Here is a 20,066-nt window from a genome sequence, read left to right as displayed (position 1 = left end):
GATAAAATCAATGCACAGAAATTGGATGCATTCTTATACACCAATAATGAAGCAGCAGAAAGAGAAATCAAGGAACCGATCCCATTTACAATTACACCAAAAACCATAAGATAACTAGGAATAAACCTACCAAAGAGGTAAAAGATTTGTACTCTGAAAACTGTAGAACACTTATGAAAGAAATTGAGGAAGACACAGAGAAATGGAAAAATATTCCATGGAATAACAAATATCCCATTGGAAGAACAAATACTGTTGCAATGTCTCTACTACCCAAAGCAGTCTACACGTTCAATGCAATCCCTATCAAAATAGCATGAACATTTTTCACAGAGCTAGAAAAAACAATTCTAAAATTTTTATGGAAACAGAAAAGACTCCATATAGACAAAGTAATGTTGAAAAAGAAAACCAAAGCTGGATGCATCACAATTCCAGACTTTAAGCTGTATTAAGCTGTATTAGAAGCTGTAGTCATCAAGACAGTATGGTACTGGCACAAAAACAGACACATAGATGGGACAGTGGAAAAGAATAGAAAACCCAGAAGTGGATCCACAAATATGTGGTCAACTCATCTTCAACAAAGCAGGAAAGAGTATCCAACAGAAAAAAGACAGTCCCTTCAACAAATAGTGCTGGGAAAATTGGACAGCAACATGTGGAATAATGAAACTGGACCACCTTCTTACACCATATACAATATAAATTCAAAATTGATGAAAGACCTGAATGTGAGACAGGAATCCATCAAAATCCTGGAAGAGAACATAGGCAGCAACCTTTTTGATCTCTGCTGCAGCAACCTCTTACTAGGTATGCCTTTGGAGGCAAGAGAAACAAAAGCAAAAATTAATTCTTGGGATTTCATCAAGATAAAAAGCTTCTGCACAGCAAAGGAAACAATCAACAAAACTAAATGGCAACCGACAGAATGGAAGAAGATATTTGCAAATGACATATTGGGTAAAGGGCTGGTATCCAAAATCTATAAAGAACTTATCAAACCCATCACCCAAAAAATAAAAAAAAATCAGTTAAGAAATGGGAAAAAGACATGAATAGACACTTTTCCAAGGAAGACATCCAGATGGAAAGCAGATACATTAAAAAATGCTCAACATCACTCATCATAGGAAAATGCAAATCAAAATCACAATGAGATACCACGTCACACAGGTCAGAATGGCTAAAATTAACAACCCAGGAAACAACAGATGTTGATGAGGATGCAGAGAAAGGGGAACCCTCTTACTCTGTTGGTGGGAATGCAAAGTGATGTAGCCACTCTGAAAAATAGTATAGAGATTCTTCAAACAGTTAATAATAGAACTACCCTATGACCCAGCAATTGCACTACTAGGTATTTATCCAAAGGATATAAAGATAGTGATTTGAAAGGGTACACACATCCCACTGTTTATAACAGCACTATTTGCAGTAGCCAAAACACATAAAGAGCCTAAATGTCCACCGACTGATGAATGGATAAAGAATATGTGGTGTGTGTGTGTGTGTGTGTATGTATATATATACAATGGAATATTACTCAACCATCAAGAAGAATGAAATCTTGCCATTTGCAATGACATGGATGGAACTGGAGTGTATTATGCTGAGTGAAATAAGTTAGTCAGAGAAAGATAAATACCATATGATTTCACACATATGTGGAATTTAAGAAGGAAAACAGATGAACATAGGGGAAGGGAAGGAAAAATAAAATAGGATAAAAACAGAGAAGGAGACAAACCATAAGAGACTAATAACTATAGACAACAAGCTGAGGGTTGCTGGAGGGGAGAGAGGTGGGAGGATGGGTTAAATATATAATGGGAATTAAGGAAGGCACTTGTAATGAATGATCACCGGATGTTATATGCTAGTGATGGATCACTAAATTCTACCCCCGAAACTAAAACTACACTACATGTTAACTAACTTGAATTTAAATAAAATCTTGAAAGTAAAGAAAAAAACTTTCCCTTCACTTATGTGTATGAAATTATGCTTAAGAATTTAATTTGCAACATCATTTGTTGTTTTCTCTGTGCATCAACCTTCTTGTTATAGTTTTGTTTATGATAAATATTATGCTGTAAACTATCTTTTAATAATATATACCTTATTGATTCATTTGTAATAGTTTGTTTCTGAAGTTGAAATGTCCTAGTCAGTGGAAAAATGTTAGCTGTAGCTTTCTCTCTACAGAAACTGTGACTCTGGACCCCAAATGTAAGTTGGGCCCTCAGGATGAAAATACATAATTATTTTTTATTGTATTTATTTCATCCATTTTATTTACTGTTTAAAGTAAGGATTTACTGTTTTTGCTCATAAGAACAGCCATTCTGGTACAGGAGTATGCCCTGCTGTGATGCAATTCTATACTCATATTAAATCCAGGTACCCCCTAAAGTGTTACAAGTCTTTCCCAGTTATCCTTGTCAAAAGCAGAAAGCACATATATTTACAGTGCTATTAACATTCTATCAAAGTGTAGGTGTAAATGCTCATATCTACCCTGCCTTGCATTGGTTACCTCTGTTAATATTAATAGCACATAATCATAAGCAACTTGATTTCCAAATCATATGTAATCTCCAAAAATATAAAACCACACAATAAAAGAAATCAATACTCCCAATTTTTTTCTATTCCTCTTTTAATGGTCACCAAGTCTGTAGATAATAAAAGCAAGAAGAGAACAATGTGATATGATTTAATATAATAAATATAATATTGTGTACATATAACTATATTAATACAATTCAGTGTTTAGTAAATATGTTTAGTAAAGACAAATGTCTTTACCAGAAGAGCATGTTTCATGAGGTATTTAGAAAATATGGTAGGGGCAGCTGAGTGGCTCAGTCAGTTAAGTGTCCAACTTTGTCTCAGGTCATGATTTCATGGTTCATGAGTTCAAGCCCTACATTGGGCTCTCTGCTGTCAGCACAGAGCCTGCTTTGGATTCTCTGTCCCCCTCTCTGTCTGCCCCTCCTCTGCCCATGCATACTCTCTCACTCTGTCTCTCAAAAATAAACATTTAGAAAAAAAGAAAATATGATAGTGACTTGCCCAATGAACCTATGAGAAATTATTAAGTTGCTAAGGTGAGTAGTTTTATATTTATGTTTGTTTTTTCCACTGTTTTTTTTTGGCAACTCTTCTAGAAAGTGACACTCATTTTATTTGTTTTATGAGATGTTTCTACTGTAAATTACTGTGTCATCTTTACCTGTTTGTTAAAATAACCAAGAATCTGTTTTAAGCCCACAGATTTATTGCTAAATTATAACTCTATCCCTGTGTCTCTTATACTTAAAACACATTAGGTTTCTACATAACATTTCTCTATCAATCCACATTAGAAGGCTCACTATTGTGTCAAATTTTAGTGTGGTTATTATACCTGATATAGTAATCCACAGAAGTGGAGTGTGAACTTTGATTTGTTTCTATCATTTTACTAGATGCTGTAGACACAATCCCCAATCACTCAAAACCTACACAATCATCTTAACCTATGTCAGTCAGTTTATCACACAAGATCAACTACTTGATAGACTTTTGCTATGAATTACATATAATATTTTACTTGAATTTAGCCAAGTTAATAGAATAGTTCCCACAAAACTTTTGGATTCCAAAGTAGTTAGGATGATGGTACAGAGTCTATTGACCTGCTTGGACTGAATATCAACCAAATTCATGTGTTGAAGCCCTAATCCCCAATTGTCTGCCTTTGGAGATAGAGCCTTTAGGAGATAATTAAGGTTCAATTAGGTCATAAAGGTGAGGCTCTAATCTGACAAGACTGATGGCCTTATAAGAAGAAAAGAGAAGTCTCTCTCCACATCCATGTGCTCAGAGGAAAGGCGGTGTGAGTACTGCAGCAAGAAGGCAGCTATCTGAAAGTGAGGAAAAGAGTTATCAGCAGAAACTAAACCCTGCCAGAAAGTAATCTGAACTTCCAGCCTCCAGAATTGTGAGAAATAAGTTTTTTGGTTTTTTTTTTAAATGCCACCCAGCCCATGATATTTTGTAATGGTGGTCTTAGCAGACTAATACATGATTTATACCCAATAGTGCCAAAATTCTGCAAAGTTGGTGATTTGTATTACCTAGTTGACACACACTGAAATAAAATTGACAATGAAAATGGTCTTTCAATTTTGAAATCTCTCAGCAATTTGAATTATTGATCTTATCACAGATTTTTATGTCTGATTTATATTTAAGTAATGCATTTCAATAAATTGCTATTTTAGTCACTGCAAACAATGACTTGCTTACAATAGTACAGATGTACAGAAATAATATATGAAACATTTATCAACCTCATGTATGGCATGCGCATTAGTCAATTAAAATGGACGTCCAACCAATGAGAACAGAAAATAGCTGCTATTTTAAGCTTACCCATTGAGTGGCAGATCTGCCTACTCATACATCAGTATGATTTTTTAAATGAGTGATAGTACCAACAATAGTTGATGCAGTGAGTCTTCTGAGTCATTTCTTTGAAATAATTTTATAGTTCTTCTTCTATAAATGGTTTGTGAATAAACCTGACTTATTTATGGAATATAGTGCATTGTAAGAGTTACAACAAGGTAAGTTTGAGATGAGGTGCCTCTTTTTAAAAATTTTTTTAATGTTTATTTATTTTTGAGAGAGATAGAGAGTTCAAGTGGGGGAGAGGCAGAGAGAGAGCGAAACACAGACTCTGAAGCAGGCTCCAGGATCTGAGCTGTCAGCACAGAGCCCGATGTGGGGCTCAAACCCACAAACTGTGAGATCATGATCTGAGCCAAGTCTGATGCTTAACCAACTGAGCCACCCAGGCACCCTAAGATGAGGTGCCTCTTGAAGAGGTCAGTTTCGTTATTATTAAATTAAAGGCTAAAACCTCTCTCACATTATTGGCTTCATGTGTTATCTTTGAATTTACAGAGTTTTCGTTTTTGTATTACTTCCTTGCTCCTGGAATAGAGACTACTTTCCTCTGATTGACTTCTAACTTTTGTTAATTGTAGTTATACTTATTTTAAGAACTTTTACATAATCATATGATTTTTTTTGTTAGATGGTATTTAGGTGAGATGATTCCACCACCTATAACATGCAGGTATGTTGGAATCCTGCAGTTTACGGAAAAATGAAGGTTGAAAAGGCCCATGGAAACCATTCTGTGCAAATCCCACCTCTCCCTGTGCACTGATTTTAAAGATAATAATTTTCTCCCTTTCCACATGATATCTTTAAGAATGATTGTTGCTGCTCTGGACAATTTTGCTTTGTTAATTTCTATTGGGTATCAATGAAATGAAATTTAAGAACTTCCAAAACATTAAAAAAGCGGACTCAAAATTTTGTTTACCTCATTAAAGGAATGAATTTTATATTGGTTCCCCAGTTGCTAATTGTATTATTTTTTAGCTTTTAGTTTCACAAAGCCAAATTATTATTATAATTATTTGCTTTTCAAAGGAGACTTTCATTTTTCTTATTAGATATACTGTTTGTCTTCAACATATAGATTCTTGGAATAAATCATAATATGAACATTGGTTCTGATGTTCTTAACTGCATGCTAGACTGGGAAAAAGTATACAGCACTTTGGGCAAATATCTTAATTTCTGTGAGCTAAGACTCTTTATTTATAAGATGAGGTTCATAGTATTAACCTCCTGAAGTTTCTATAAGGGTTAAATGAAATAATAACATATACTGAGAGCCAACTACATAATAGATACTTTTAAAAAAGGATGATCTTAACCATGCCACCTTCTGTCCTCTTCTACCATCACTTTTGTTATTGTATGACAGTGACAGAAAACATATGGCAACAAAGGAGTTACACATGGTACAAGCTCATAGCTCACTAATGTTTCAAAGTAAAACCATTAACCTTCTTTTCTTAGGTTACTGTGTGACACCTTTGGATTCCTTCCAGCTCTCTCCGCCTTGACCAGGAGTTACACAAAAGATGAGTGTGGTTGACTATAGCATGAGGGAATCCTTACTGGAATCCAATTTTGGTCCACAAGTACATACCACAGACTATTATTTTAGTGCTCTAGATGAACAAAATAAATGAAATACTCTATCCTTAAAAAACAACTTACAATTTCATTTAAATGTTGCTTTCCTCTGATGGGAGTCAAGATTTGGTGGAAACAGAGGCAAAATTACTTTGGCATGATTGTGAAATCACATTATAAGTGGAATCAGCAACACTTGGCTCAGATCCAGTTACTCTAATGCATTATGAGTGACTCAATTTAACTGAAAATCACCACCCGACATTGTTATTAGATGAAGTTATGAAATGATTTTGTAGCAGCAGGGACTTATAGGTCTTTTGTGCAATATAAAATTTTAATGAAATTGACATTTAAAGATTACCATTATAGTATATCATGTAGTCTATAATTAAAACATTAAATTATTTTTACATAATAAACCAAGATAAATGCAAGGTCTGGGATTTTAAAATGACAAAGCAAATGAGCTTAAATTTTATTAATAACATTGTCACATAAAATAAACAAATATGTCTGGTAATGACTGTGTAGGATACACTGTTGAACAACTATTTTTTTTTTGTCTGAGAAGCAGAAAATAAGGCAGATATTTAGGAAAAGGGCATGGTTTTTCTATGCGATACACTATAAGGTGCTTGGAGATTTGACGTCTACATGAGATACCAAGAATATATTTTAAAACATTTTGAGCCAATGTGGTAGACTCCCCAGCATTTATTCCACTGCAACTGGTTAGCCTCTAACCATTGTAATCTCATTCTTCTGGCCAGTGGTTTGTTTAGTTGTGGCAGCAACTTGGCTCCACTAGAATGTAAGTTATATGAGGGCAAGATTTTTGACAGTTGTGTGCATTGATGTATCCCTGTAACTTAGTGACAGGCCTATGGTAGACACCCATAAATAGTTGTTGAAAAAAGAATGATAGAGCAGAAAAAAAAAGATGAAGGAAGGAAAGAAATAAGGGAGAAGGGGAGGAAGAGAGAGAAAAATGGACAGAATAAATGGAAGAAGAAAGAAAAGGAGAAAAAAAAGAACAGAGAATGACCCAAAGGGAGAGGATTGTTTGGGTTCCTGGAATCAATCAATTGATCTCTCTCTGTCACTTTCTTCCTACTTGAGGAAGGGTCATTTTGCTCTATTTTTTTTCTGACAGCCATTCTAAAAAAATAAAGACAGCCATAGGACAGTATAGATCTCATGTATGGTAGAGTAGGGCAATGGAAAGAACCTGAGTTCTTTCTTTTCTCCCAGTCTCACTGGGGCATAATTGAACACATATCAGTGTAGAAGTTTAAGGTGTATAGCATAATGGTCTGTGTTACATATATTGTGAAATAATTACTTCAGTAATTTTAGTTAGCATCATATAGATACAATAAAAAATTAAAAAAAAGAAAAAAATTGTGTTGAGAACTCTTAAGATTTATTCTCTTACAACTTTACTATGTCATAAAAGTGCTAGCTATAGTCATCATGTTGTATATTACATCCTTAGTACTTACTTATTTTATAACTGAAAGTTTATACCTTTTGACCACCTTCTTCCATTGCCTTCCTCCGCTGCCTACCACCACTTATTTGCTTGGTGTCTGGCTTTTCCCCACCTTAGCTTCCACATATAAGTGAGATCATACCAGTATTTGTCTTTCTCTGTTTGACTTATTTTACTTAGCATAACATTCCACCCCTCTGGTAATCAGTGGTTGTTTCCTGTATGTATGAGCTTGTTTCTATTTTGTTTTGTAGGTTCATTTGATTTTAGATTCTACATGTTAGTGGAATAATATGGTATTTTTCTTTCTCTAACTTATTTCACTTATCATATCCTCTAGGTTCATCCATGTTGTCTCAAATGGCAAGATTTCATTGTTTTTCATGGCTGATAAATATACCATTGTGTCTGAAATCAGGAAGTGTGATGCTTTCTACTTTTTTCTTTCTTAGGATTGCCTTGGTTATTCAGGGTATTTTGTAGTTCCATATAAATTTTAGGATTTTTTTCCTACTTCTGTTAAAAATGCCATTGGAATCTGTATAGAGATTGCATTAAATTTTTGGATAGCTTTTGGTAGTATTAGCATTTTAACAGTATTAATTATTTCAACCCATAAACACAAGATACCTTTCCATTTTTTGTGTGTCTTCTTCAATTTCTTTCATCAATGTTTTATATTTTTCCAAGTCGAGATTTTTCACCCTATTTTTTAAGTTTATTCCTAAGTGTTTATTAATTTTTAATGCTGTTGTAAATGGGATTGTTTTCTTTAATTCTTTTTCGGATAATTCATTGTTAGCACTTAGAAATGCTACTGATTTTTGTATGTTAATTTTGCATCCTTCAAATTTACTGAATTTGTTGATTAGATCTAACAGGATTTTTTTTTGGTGAAACATTTCAGATTTTCTATATACAAAATAATGTCATCTGCAGATAGAGATTATTTTACCTCTTTCTTTCCAGTTCTGATGCCTTTATTTCTTTTTCTTATCTGATTACTCTGCAAGGACTTCCAGTATCATGTTGAATAGGAGTGGTAAGAATGAACACCCTTATCTTGTTCTTGATCTTAGAGAAAAAGATTTCAATTTTTCATCTTTGGTATTATATTAGCTGTGGGCTTATGTTGAGGTACATCCATTTTATACATAATTTGTTAAGTTATCGTCATGAATGTAACTGATTTTGTCAAATGCATTTTTGGCATATGTTTTTTAGAAATATACAATGTATCAAGACTGAAATCAGAAAGAAATAGAAAGTCTGAATAGGTCACTTACTAGTAAGAAGATTGAATCAGTAATAAAAAATCTCATAATGCAGAAAATCCCAGAACTACATGGTGAAGTTTACTAAACATTTAAAGAAGAATTAATGCCAATGCTCCTCAAACCATTTCAAAAACTAAAGAGGAGGAAACACTCTCAAATTCATTTTATAGGTCAGCATCACCCTGATACTAAAGTCAGAAAAGGACATTATCAGAAAAACAAAACAAAACAAAAAACAATAATCCAATATTCCTGATGAATATAGTTACAAAAATTTGCAAACACTGGCCAGCCAGGGTCACCTGGGTAGCTCAGTCAGTTGAGTATCCACCTCTTGATATCAACTCAGGTCATGATCTCAGGGTTGTGAGATTGAGCCCTGCATCAGGCTCCATGCTAAGTGTGGAGCCTGCTTAAGATTATCTCTTTTTCCTTTTTCCCCTCCCCTCCATTCATGTATGCTCTCTCTGCCTCTAAAATAAAATAAAATAACTAATAATTAATAATAATAATAATAATAATACCAACCAGCCAAATTCAGGAGCACATTAAAAGGATCATTCACCATGATCAAGTAGGATTTATGCCAAGTGGGATGCAAGGATGGAGCAACATACACAGATCAATCAATGTGAATATATCACATTAATAGAATGAGAGAAAAAAAATGGTTATCTCAATAGGAACCTGAGTTCTTGATGATAAAGTTGAGCATCTTAATTAATCAAGCCCAAAACAGTTCTACCTCTGAAATTAATTATGATGCAGCAAAATTTTTATTTTATTTTATTTTATTATTTTATTTTATTTTATTTTATTTTATTTTATTTTATTTTATTTTATTTTATTTTATCTGAATTGAGTCAGAAGTTTCATTTTTGTTGCTGAACACTTCCTAATAGACAACGTCTGGATTCCAGAGTCTGCCGATAGTAGACTCAGGTTTAAAACCATTTTACCAGTCAGAACCTGGTATGTGACTGGTAATGAGGCTCTCTGTAATCAGTAATAACAACAGCAACAACAGTATTATTCTCTGATACTATGTTCAAGCCCTGCGCTAATGTTTTACATATACTAGATCCCTATGCTAGCCTTACTAGGTGGGTATTCTTGCTGCCAGCTTACAGATGCAAAAGTTAAGGACATTTCACAGCATACATAGTGAATAAGGGAGGTTGATATAGCATATTAATCCATGTCTGTTAGACTCTAGAGTTCAAGCTTTGTATCCCTATATTGCATTTTCATAGCACTCATGTTGGTCTGATTTGAGAGAGCTCCCTTTTAAAATTCATATGCTGTTCTTAGAACAAAATACAAACTAAAGCTTTAGTTTCTCTTCAGGTAATTCTCAATTCCCAGCCTTCCCTGACAAGCCAAGTATATGCTTAATTACCCAAAATGTCTAGTTTTTTCATTGCCTGTGAGTATTTGAATTTGAGAACAAAATGGTGCTTAAACATATATGTACAACATTATTGATTTGGAAAACATGATATAAACAAAATGTCCAAAATGTTAGCAGAATCATAGATGAAGGAAACCTCAGAGCCAAACACAGTGATACAGTGGTCACCTAGAAAATACATGTTTTAAGGTACCCAATTTCCATCTGCTCTTTAGAAGCTGAAAAGAATTTGGTGCACCTGGGTGGCTCAGTCAAAGTGTCCACCTTCAGCTCAGGTCATGATCTCACAGTTCATGAGTTCGAGCCCTGCGTGGTGCTCTGTGCTAACAGCTCAGAGCCTGGAGCTTGCTTTGGATTCTGTCCTCCTTCTCTCTCTGCCCCTCCCCCACTTGTGCATGTGCTCTCTCTCTCCCTCTCAAAAATAAACATTAAAACAAAAGAAGCTAAAAAGAATACAGAGGTTAAAAACTGCCTTCCAAAGCAAAATGTCTGTTTAGTTTTTCTTAAAACTTAAATGTTTTTTGAATAAGTAATAATAGTAAACTTAGAATCAGAGTGTGCTTAGGTTAATTGCTTTTAGCACTCAATATTTGTATTTTGCTTGTCATTCCTTTGAGTCTCATTCCGTGCTATCCATGGATGAAAAATATGAAACTACAATACTAAGAATCTCTTCCAAGTAAGCATTCATAGAAAGTTTCTTTGAAGTAATTTCTTATTCTAAAGAAGATATCATTTATACCACTTGGGAAATCTTTGGAAAAAAAACAAACTCATTCTGATAATAATCTCTGAAATCTACATTTTCACTATTACCACAATTGTCCTTTTTATACTATTTCTCAATTCTTCCAGGATCTGAAACTCACCGAATTTTTATTAGGTCTAATATTTCATCAAAAATCTAGATGGATAGTACCAAAGCTCTGTTTATTCATTTATTCGGGTAACATTTATTGGTAACCTACCAGGCAATATGAAAGACATGGTATGAAATAGATAAAGAAGGTACAGTTCTTGAGATAGGAATGTGATAGATATTGAAGTGCAACTAAGTCCTATAAGGGTGGTAGATTAGAAGAATGTTAAACCCATAGAACACTAAACCTGCCTAGAGAAGTTGGCAAAACCTTACTTGAATTGATAATTCCTCAGCTGAGCCTTAAAAAATGAACAAAAATTTTGTATGTAGGAAAAAAGTATAATAAAGAAAGGACTGGCATCAGAGACAGATGAAACAGCGTGTAGGGAAGCATGAGAGAAGAGAAGGACAAATGAGAATTTTCTAGAATGATGCATTTTAATAAACTAAATCCTCATAGTAGTCCTATGAGTTTTTATATTTATCCTCATATTATTGATGAAAGACCTGTGACTTGGGAAATTTAAGTTTTTACCATTTGCTCAATTCTGTTTCTTACTCTTCTTTAGTTCAAGTCTTTTTATCCTTATGAACTTATATAAGACCTATCAGCAATCCAACTCTCACAATTTCTCAGTAAATATATGTTGATTAAATACATGAATCAAGGGAACAAAGGAATTTCTCTTTATTTGTAATTTAAAAAAATTGTGTGATTTAATATTGGCCCAATTATGATTAGAATTCATGTCAAAGCTTGTGAGAACAATTTTGAAAACAAAACTTCCCTTGGGATTTCAAGTAGGATATTGGTTACAGAAGAGTTAAAGGGTCTAGGAGAGCAAAAGGGAAAAAAAAGGTGACCTGGAGAAGGAGAAGGGGAAGAGAAGAAGGAGGTAAAGGAGAGGAGGAGAGAGTTCTCAATGTACTATATGGAGAAGGGGCAGGAAGTATGTTTTCATCATATGTGTCATAGATAAAGGTTTCCTGTCACTAGCCAAATATTTATAGGAGATTTCTACATAGAGAAAAATATTCAAATTGGCAGAATGATATTGAAATCTAGGTCTGTCTATACCTAAGGCTAGGAACTTTGGAACTTCTTGTTACTATAGTCTGTTCTTTGAGTGTTTTCATTGAAGAGTGTTCCATATGGTAACTGAACAATTTTCCTGGTCCTTCCTGTCTCTCATAAAATTCAAGTTTAACAGTTGTTCTGTTGAATAGGCTCAATATCAACTCTTGTGTTACACATATGTGGTAAGGAACATACTGAAAGTTTTGGAATTGAAGTAAACATAACTATACTTTTTAAAGATAAAGATTTTAAAAATAGTTTCAAATAAGAAAAATGAGAAAAAGATCATGTTATTTCTACTAGCTTTTCTAGGAATAATTATGCTATAAATGGGAGAAATACAAGAAGCTTCCTATTACTAACTCAGAATAAGTCTGTCTTTCTGCTTTGAGCTTTGCTGACTTACACTCTGTATTTTATCAGGGAGTTTTCTGTCTCTGAAATCTAATTTTCCCATTGGGAGAATCCTTGATTCCTAAGTCCAGTCAACTCTATTGTTTGTGTATATTGATTATAGGTTTCTTTCCTTTTTGGATATACATGCTAAAATCTTAGATGCTGCTTTGATATCTGCTTATTTGTTCTTTTCTATTCTTTTAAGCTGATCTGTCACAAACCCAATTTTTATAGTTACACCTCAGTGGCCTTTCTTTGGAATAGCAGTCTTCTACGCTTACTTTTTTGCTGTGTATACATTTAGTATCTTGTGCCCAAACACACACATTTCCTATCCATAGTCCATATTGGATCTTTTGCCAATGGAATATTTACTAAAATTAATCAGGTACTATGTCAAAAAAGCGTTATGATAAATTACCAAAGTAGGACTTTCACAAGTCATAGTCTCTGGTCACAATAATTCAGTTAGTACAAAGAATGAATAAGTTAGAAAACATTAAACCCTTTAAAATTAAATCTGTGGATCAAAAATCAACTGAAATGAAATGTCAGTTATATAGAAATTAATGAAAATATGAATAATTTGATGAATACCAATATAACATAGATAATGCTTGTATTTAGGTTAAAATGTATGACTTTAAAAGTTTTAATTAAGGGGCACCTTGGTGGCTCAGTCAATTAAGTGTCCCACTCTTGATTTCAACTCAGGTCAGAATCTCATGGTTTGTGAGATTGAGCTCCATGTCAGACTCTGCACTGACAGCACAGAGCCTGACTGGGATTCTCTCTCTCTCCCCCCACCCCCCAACTTTCCCTCCCTTACTTGTGTTCTCTGTCTCTCTCTCTCAAAATAAATAAACATTAAAACATAAAAACTTTAATTAAAAAAAAAAAGATTGAAAACAAAGATTGAAAACAAAATTGAAAACAAGATTGAAACAAACCTTAAGAAATTAGAAACATTAAATGTAGTACAACTAAAATTTGGAGAACAGAATCAGTAAAGATAAATGCTGAAATTAATGGAACATAAAGTGAAAGAGTAAGAATTATTGGCTAAACAAAAACAATATTTCTCTCAAGAAAGACAAAGAATGTGAATAGGCAATCAAAAGAGAATATACAGAGCATGAGCAGGGGAGGAGCAGAGAAAGAGGGAGACACAGAATCCAAAGCAGGCTCCAGGCTCTGAGCTGTCAGCACAGAGCCCAACGCAGAGCTCGAAGTTACGGACTGTGAGATCATGACCTGAGCCGAAGTCGGATGCCCAACTGACTGAGCCACCCAGGCACCCTGGAAAAAAAACAAAAATAAAAACAAAAAACAAATTCTTATACATTGTCAGTTGAATATAAATAACCAGCAATGCTTGATGCATCTGATAGGATTTTTTTTTCAAATAAAAAATGATATTATTTTTTACCCAGCAATTCCACTTTTAGGGATCCATGTTCTAGAAATGAATGTATGACTTTGCAGTCAGTACTGCCCTTGGATTTGGGTCACAGCAGGCTCTGCTCTGGGCTCTGTTCTTCAGAGCACTCGACCCTGATTACCTTTCCCTATGGGTTGGAGAGTTGTTGGAGTCAAGAAGTCATGTCATTTTGGAACCTGTGATCTCCTGCCTCAACCCTGGGTCACATTCCATATGCTCAGGATTCTGAATTCTCTGCTAAGTGACCCAAATCAGTATAGGTCCTGAATGTGCTTTTTCCCCACTTTATTTTTTTTCTCAGCACCTCTAGGCTGAAGGAGGGGTCAATTGGAGACTATGAGGGGAAGAGAGTAGTTCACTGAATTATTGGTTGTTTTGTTTGTTTGTTTTGTTTTGCTGGTTTTTTTTGTTTGTTTAAGCACTAATCTTCATTGGTTTTTATGGTGATTTTATATTTTTTCTTTGTTCCTCATACTCTCTCTCACTTTTACCAACCTCTGCAGGTGACTTTGTTTTGTTGCCTTTAAGAAAGTAGAAAACATTCAATGGTAGCTCCAAAAGGTGTTCCAATTGCAAACTCACAAATGTAATGATGCCACAAGTTTCTTTGTCCTCCCCTAAAATTACAGGGAACTCCTTTTTCCTACCCAAGACCTGCTCTTCCATTTGTGTCCTGGGTAAATCTGATCCTTTCTTGTTTTCAGAAAGACTTTTCTCTTTCATAGATTTCCTATCACCTTTGTATTATCATCTTTTCTCTACTGGATTTTTATTATACACATATGTTCAAAAGCTATCATCTTAAAGAAGAATCTCAGCCCCTTCAACCCTCTCCAGCTCTTTTCTCCATTTCTCCACTCAATTTTTCCAGTAGGTTTCATAGTCCTGCTTCTTGAAAGTGTTGTCTACTCATCTGTTTCTACTTCCCCAACCTTCATTCACTTCACACTTCCCCTCCCTCTGGCTTCTCTACCATCATTCTTTGAAAGAGCTTTTGCCATTAGTTACAAACTAATCCCCTGTTGCCAAATCCAGAGAACACATTTCTGTTCTTAGCTTTCTTGACTGTTTAACAACATTTGACACAGTTTTCCACTCTGTTCTCCTTGAAGCAAATACTTTCTCTTTTGGCTTTCCTTTTCTCTTTGAAAATTTCTTTTCAGGGAAATACAAATCAAAACCATAATGAGATACCACCTCACGCCAGTCAGAGTGGCTCAAATGAACAAATCAGGAGACTATAGATGCTGGAGAGGATGTGGAGAAATGGGAACCCTCTTGCACTGTTGGTAGGAATGCAAACTGGTGCAGCTGCTCTGCAAAACAGGGTGGAGGTTCCTCAAAAAATTAAAAATAGAACTACCCCATGACCCAGTAATAGCCCTGCTAGGAATTTACCCAAGGGATACAGGAGTGCTGATGCATAGGGGCACATGTACCCCAATGTTTATAGCAGCACTTTCAACAATATCGAAATTATGGAAAGAGTCTAAATGTCCATCAACTGATGAATGGATAAAGAAGATGTGGCTTATATATACAATGGAATACTACTTGGCAATGAGAATGAATGAAATCTTGCCATTTGCAGCAATGTGGATGGAACTGGAGGGTATTATGCTAAGTGAAATAAGTCAGTCAGAGAAAGACAGATACCATATGTTTTCACTCATATGTGGATCTTGAGAAACTTAACAGAAGACCATGGAGGAGGGGAAGGGGAAAAAAAAGTTACAAACAGAGAAGGAGGGAGGCAAACCATAAGATACTCTTAAATACAGAGAACAACTGAAGGTTGATGATGGGTGGCGGGGGAGTGGGTGGTGGGCATTGAGGAGGGCACTTATTGGGATGAGCATGGGTGTTGTATGGAAGCCAATTTGACAATAAGTTATATTTTAAAAAAAAGAAAATTTCTTTTCCTTTCCTTTGCCAGCTTATCTTCCTGTATCTGATATCTAAGTGTTAACATTCTTTGTTGCTTAGTTCCTTGGTGTTCCATTTTTTAAGCTGCGATTCATTCTATATATATACTTCCTGGTCAAGTCTTGTCCATCCTCACTTCTTCTAAGTAATAATGATATGCTAATATGTCTAAATTTGGATCTTCAGCACAGACCTCTATTTAAGAGGTCAACTGACATTTGACAATTTCACTTGTGGTCAAAGTCACCCAGCACTTCAGTACCTAAGATTAAAATTACATTATGGGGACATGGAATACAAGGAAGCTCTACCTCACATATATCTCTAATAATGGTTTATCTTGATGAAAATTAAGTTTCACTAAATGTGAGCTTTATTTTAGGAGAAAACCTTAAAGACAAAACCATTTTGACAAAATTTGAAATCGCTTTTTCTTATGACTGTTATAATCGAGTTTAAGATTTAGTTGAATGTCAAAAGAAAAGTGAAAAACAGTCTACTGATATTATAGAATCAGCAACAATGGCAGGAAGCTTCAATCACAAGAACACAGTTCCTCTCATTATTGCAGCTTTAGGAATTATTACTGACATATCCATTTTTCTATATTACTTCAACATCTGGCTTACAGGAAACATTATGATTTGTCTGTCTTACCAGTAGACACAGCCCATCAGTAATTTAAAAACTAGTGAAGGAGAAATTTTGAAATATCACAAGTCTTCCACTTTCAATAATGCCTCTCATAACTTCTAAAATCAAATTTCCATTTATGTTTCATTATATGAAACATAATGGATTTATGTGGGATATGGTTATCCTTTTATAAAAATGTATTTTTATAACATGTAATCTATGGTTGAATTCATCTATCAAAGATCCCTGTATCTCCAGTGACTTGGATCACATTCTTGGAAGTTATTACATTTTTCTTAGCTTGAGCCCTAACTTTTGAGTGTGCTTCCTTCTTACAGATTTTTGAAAAGCACACCACCAAAGATATTTTAATGCCTAAGATTCTGTCAAGTTGTAATGTGAAACCATGTCTGGCTTCCTTAACAATGACAGTGGGTTACTCTCTGCAGTCTCTTCCCCCATCTTGGTTTTCCTTTCTGGGATCATTGGTGTGGTCTTAGATTAATTTCAAGCTAAGGTAACCATTCATTCTCAGTTTGCCCTAGAGGCTTCTGTTTATACATTCTATCTGGCATCTTGTTTAGTTAGTGCTTCTTTTTATTCTCAATGGTATCCCAGTTTGGATGATAAGATAGATGGTTACCCCATTGGTAGTTGGGTAGGTAAATATGAAATCCCTTGCTGAGTTGTCTTCTTTCCAAATGCATGTGTCCTTTATGTTGCCTACTCTCAAATATAATCTTTTAAAATCTCTGATCTGTCCTTTCCCTTTGTCAGGGTCTTGGGGCAAAATCCAGTAAAGTTGGGATTTCTCAGGCCCGAGAGTTGAATTGGGAAGTTCTCAGCCCAAACAACAACCAGTGAAATGATAAATAAAGAAACTATAGCTAAAATTATACGAGAAAGCTAAGATAAAGAAAGTCAACTGGAGAGTGTTTAAGACATAAAAAATCAGAACTCTAACTGAAGTGAGAGTCAACAGTCCACAATTTGGTCCCAGAGATGAAAACAAATGCAAAACAGATGGAGTTTTCTGAGTTTTTGACCAGAAGGAAGGCTGTGTTTGAGGCCTCTTTTTAAATAACCCTGATTGTGTGTAATTTAAGGCATCATTTTTACTTAAAAGCCAAGGGTTTGTGTGGTGTTTGTCTTGAATGCATCATCTCCCTGGTAACTCTAATTATTTTTTAAAAGTCTACATACTTTCTCTTCCTGTAAAATATTTTGTGTGTTGGGGGGGCGCACATTTTACAGAGTATTTTGCTATATGTTTGTTTAATTGCAGTTTAGTTTTTCAACTTTGTTACTATAACATTGTTTGGTTTCCCTTGGACGAAGAAAACAGAGCTGTTAGAACTCCTAGTAAAAGGAATCTACCTTATAGAACTCACTCCCATTTTGATATTAATTGTGGGTTGATGATCATTCATCGAAGTCCAGTGACCCATTACTACCTTCAACCTTCCATATAGCCCTCATTATTTTCATGCTTTCCTTAGGTACTCATTCAGACTTTCTCCATTTTGGTCTTTTTATAATCATCCAGTACAAAGACAACACTTTTTGAAGCGTTAGATATGACATATTCAGTGGGTACAGATTTTAGATGGCCAGTTTTATTTTTAAGTCTTCTAATAAATGATGTAAATGCTATAATTTTCACATGCAGCTTTCTCAACCCCTACCCAACCATCAAATAATTCTGCCTCTCTCAGACAATAATAACTATTATCTGAGTTGTAAGATAATGACAACTACAGCTAAATTTCTGAGATTTAAAAGCATGGTTTTATTTAAAACATAAATACAAAGTTATGCACAGAATATGAAAATAATTCAACAACTGGACTGAGAAAAATCTTTACATAAATATATCCCATTGGTTCAATATAAAAACTTCCCAGATCAATATAAAAACTTCCCAACTCAAATTATAAATCTTCATCCTACCAAATTTCAATTGATGATACAGTTCAATAGAGCACGATGAGCTCATTAAACTGTTTCCAAGATGTATTATAAGTGGACTTTATGAAATTTAGAATTGCTCTTTATTTCCATATTTCTGTAACCAATATTTAACATAATTTGTACAAAGATTAATTGAGTAACAAATATAATTCCTCAGTTAATGGAAATAAACACAAGAAAATCTAAATGTAGAGTAGTTGATATTCTTGTTAACTGAAAATTGGTTAAACTATAACAGAAAATTGTGGAGTATTTTTGGTGTCCTATACACTTGCTATGTTTTTAAATTGGTTTGGAGACCAACAAGAGTAAGAAATATATTTCTGTCACTGTGGAAACTGGGTATGGAGACTTGATAGCTTGAAAATTTAATGGCCTTTTTCGTGGAAATGATCCAACTCTACACTGAAGACAAAGGCCTTATTTACTGTTTATTGAACAAATAACTTAATCTCTATTATTTATCTTCTATTTAGTAGTTATATGCAAGAAAATATTTGCTAATTAATACAGCAAGTAAAAGATGAAAAAAAATTAGATTTCTGTCTACCTAATCTACAGTGTTTTGGAAAATTCCAATTTGGTTGACCTGCCATTGGAGAAATTCTATTTGATGTTACAGCTGAAGAATCTGGTCAGAGGTCAAAGGAAAATGAACTTTAAATGGATTAAAGACTTAAACATGAGACATGAAACCATAAAACTCCTAGAAGAAAACATAGGGATAATCTTTCACTCAGGAGACAAGAATATGCATTGGGAAAAAGATAGTCTCTTTAATAAATGGTGTTAGGAAAACTGGACAGCTACTTGCAAAAGAATGAAATTGGACTGCTTTCTTACACCATACACAAAAATAAACTCAAAGGATTAAGGACGTAAATGTGAAACCTGAAACTATAAATATCCTTGAAGAAAGCATAGGCAGTAATTTCTCTGACATTGGCTGTATTTTCTAGACATATCTCCTGAGACCAGGAAAACAAAAGCAAAAATAAACTATTGGGACTACATCAAAATAAAAAGCTTTTGCACAGCACAGGAAACAAAGCAAAACAAAACAAAAACACCTAAAAGACAACTTACAGCGTGGGAAAAGATATTTGCAAATGACATACCTGATAAAGGGTTAGTCTCCAAAATACATAAAGAACTTATGCAACTCAACACCCCCCTGCCCAAAATAATCCAATTAAAAATGGCAGAAGACATGGACAGACATTTCTCTAAAGAAGACATACAGATGGCCAACAGACATAGAAAAGGTGCCCAACATCACTCATCATCAGGAAAACGCAAATCAAAACTACAATGAGATACCATCTTCACCTATTAGAAGGGCTAAAATCAAAAACACAAGAAATCATAAGTGTTGGTGAGGATGTGGAGAAAAAGAACCCTTGTACACTATTGGTGGGAATGCAAACTGGTGCAGCCATTATGGAAGACAGTATGAAGTTTCCTCAAAAAATTAGGGGTGCCTGGGTGGCTCAGTTGGTTAAGCATCCGACTTCAGCTCAGG

The 20,066-nt window shown here is 34.5% G+C and overlaps 1 long non-coding RNA gene across 1 annotated transcript in view; it reads left to right on the top strand.

Annotated features, from left to right (window-relative positions):
- The first annotated feature begins 1,832 nt into the window (after positions 1-1,832).
- The window catches only part of LOC132667306 (uncharacterized), a 47,129-nt gene continuing 28,895 nt past the window's right edge, over positions 1,833-20,066 (top strand). The window contains exon 1 of the long non-coding RNA XR_009605074.3: positions 1,833-4,880. This is a non-coding gene — a long non-coding RNA (uncharacterized LOC132667306). The remainder of the gene's footprint in view (positions 4,881-20,066) is intronic.

Source organism: Panthera onca, chromosome B2 (genome assembly GCF_046562875.1).
Source record: "Panthera onca isolate mPanOnc1 chromosome B2, mPanOnc1 haplotype 2, whole genome shotgun sequence".
Taxonomy (NCBI): Eukaryota; Metazoa; Chordata; class Mammalia; order Carnivora; family Felidae; genus Panthera; species Panthera onca.
This window is presented reverse-complemented; position numbering and strand designations above follow the sequence as displayed.